A 2,556-nucleotide genomic window follows, 5' to 3' on the forward strand; every position below is an offset into this window, starting at 1 on the left:
TAATTATCAGATTCCTATGTATTATATTTTTAGTCTTTATATATTATAATCCATACTGTCTGAGGAATATAGTGTGATTATTTGGGTTTCTAAAGAAGAGATTTTAACCAAGGATATTTTCTTTGCCAAACCTTAGTGATGCCTCCTTCGTTGTATCATGAACCTGAGTGGTTTTCCAAACAATACTGAAGTCCCAATTCTTCTGACTAACACATAAATTATGTTTTGCTCTTCCTTGTGGATTTATTTGGATTTATAAAAGTAAATCTCAATCTCTACAGCTACCCATAGCTTTCCTCAGAACATTCCCAAATCTTAAAACCATGATTATTGATATCCTAACTTATAGAAGAAAAACTAGATTATATACAAAAAAATAAAGTAAGTCTTTAATGCAAAGGAACACTTTCCAGTGTATTATATCTAAAACTGCAATAATCTGGACACGGGCTATCTAAAGGTAGAGCTACTAGATGGCCATTTGTTATCGCCTTTAAGAACACCACCCCCCTCTTTCCCTTCAGCGCGCCACTGAAGATCCTGGTGACGCCATGGGCCGCCGCCCTGCCCGTTGTTACCGGTATTGTAAGAACAAGCCGTACTCAAAGTCTCGCTTCTGCCGAGGTGTCCCTGATGCCAAGATTCGCATCTTTGACCTAGGGCGGAAGAAGGCAAAAGTGGATGAGTTTCTGCTCTGTGGCAATATGGTTGTAGATGAATATGGCAGCTGTCCTGTGAAGGCCTGGAGGTTGCCCGAATTTGTGCCAATAAGCACACGGTAAAAAGTTCCGGCAAGGATGGCTTTCATAATCCGGGTGCGACTCCACCCCTTCCGCATCATCCGCATCAACAAGATGCTGTCCTGTGCTGGGGCTGACAGGCTCCAAACAGGCATGCGAGGTGCTTTTGGAAAGCCCCAGGGCACTGCGGCCAGGGTTCCATTGGCCAAGTTATCATGTCCATCCGCACCAAGCTGCAGAACAAGGAGCATGTGATTGAGGCCCTGCGCAGGGCCAAGTTCAAGTTTCCTGGCCGCCAGAAGATCCACATCTCAAAGAAGTGGGGCTTCACCAAGTTCAATGCTGATGAATTTGAAGACATGGTGGCTGAAAAGCGGCTCATCCCAGATGGCTGTGGGGTCAAGTACATCCCCAATCGTGGTCCTCTGGACAAATGGCGGGCCCTGCACTCATGAGGGCTTCCAATATGCTGCCCCCCTCTTAATACTCACCAATAAATTCTACTTCCTGTACACCTAAAAAAAAAAAAAAAAAAAAAAAACCAACATCCCCAATCTTTGATTTCATACTTCTTGCCATCAAACAACTAGCTCTTTGTGGTTTTCAAAGCTTCTTTAACTTACCTTCTACACTGTCCCTGTTCTCTCTTTCTCACATAAAGCTCGCTGACTTGTTCCTGTGCCTTTTAGATGGGTGGGTAACCCGATGTGATAACTTAATTGGTGCCAGTGTGATAATGGTGATGATGATTTAATGGAGTAGGTTTCACATATAACGCAATTATAATACTTAAGCATTTAATGTCATAACCCCATAGGTTTATTAATTGTGAAATTTTCAAGTATTAGGTCAAGACAGTAGTGGATATTTTGAGACCATCAGGTACTTCTGTCATACCGTAATGCAATAAGCTGCTTACTCAAGGCCATAATTACAAAATGGTCATCCCATTCTTGCATGACTATTGAAAAGAAACCTTAAAGCATACCAAAACATCGCTTTTTTTCATATTATATGGATCCTTAGAACATATAATATATACAACATATATATTAACATATATACAACATATATTGTGTGTTTATTATATAATATATTAACATATATACATATATTAACATATATACAACAGATAACATATATACAACATATATAATGTATAACATATGAGCTAGGACACATATATTCTCTTATTAATCAATAGCACATGGCTTAATTCTAAATTGCTTCTGTGTCTCACTCTACACTAGAACCTTCCATTTATTGTTTTATAAATCTTTGGATTGAATTTCCTTCCTTCCTTCCTCCCTCCCTTCCTTCTCTCTCTCTCTTTCTTTCTTTCTTTCTTTCTCTTTCTTTCTTTCTTTCTTTCTTTCTCTCTCTCTCTCTCTCTCTCTCTCTCCCCCTCTCTCATTCTTTCTCTTTTTTGAGACGAAGTTTCACATTGTCCAGGCTGGAGTGCAATGGCACAATCTCGGCTCACTGCAACCTCCACCTCCCAGGTTCAAGTGATTCTCCTGCCTCAGCCTCCTAAGTAGCTGGGATTACAGGTGCTCGCCACCATGCCTGGCTACTTTTTTGTATTTTTCTTAGAGACAGGGTTTCACCATGTTGGCCAGCTGGTCTTGAACTCTTGACCTCAGGTGATCCACCAGCCTCGACCTCCCAAAGGACTGGAATTACAGGCGTTAGCCACCTTGCCCAGCCACATTTTCTTTCTTAATTGTATCTTTTGGTGAAAGTTTAAATAATATTCTCCATAATTCATTACTTATTTAAATTCTTACTTTTATTCTGCAACAAAACACTTGATAAT

The 2,556-nt window shown here is 40.2% G+C and overlaps 1 pseudogene across 1 annotated transcript; it reads left to right on the top strand.

Annotated features, from left to right (window-relative positions):
- Positions 1–538: 538 nt before the first annotated feature.
- LOC111546107 lies at positions 539–1,281 on the top strand (annotated as a pseudogene). The gene has a single exon (XR_002732646.2). The product of XR_002732646.2 is annotated as a 60S ribosomal protein L10-like (transcript).
- Positions 1,282–2,556: the final 1,275 nt, after the last annotated feature.

The sequence above is a fragment of the Piliocolobus tephrosceles genome, chromosome 11, assembly GCF_002776525.5.
Source record: "Piliocolobus tephrosceles isolate RC106 chromosome 11, ASM277652v3, whole genome shotgun sequence".
NCBI lineage: Eukaryota > Metazoa > Chordata > Mammalia > Primates > Cercopithecidae > Piliocolobus > Piliocolobus tephrosceles.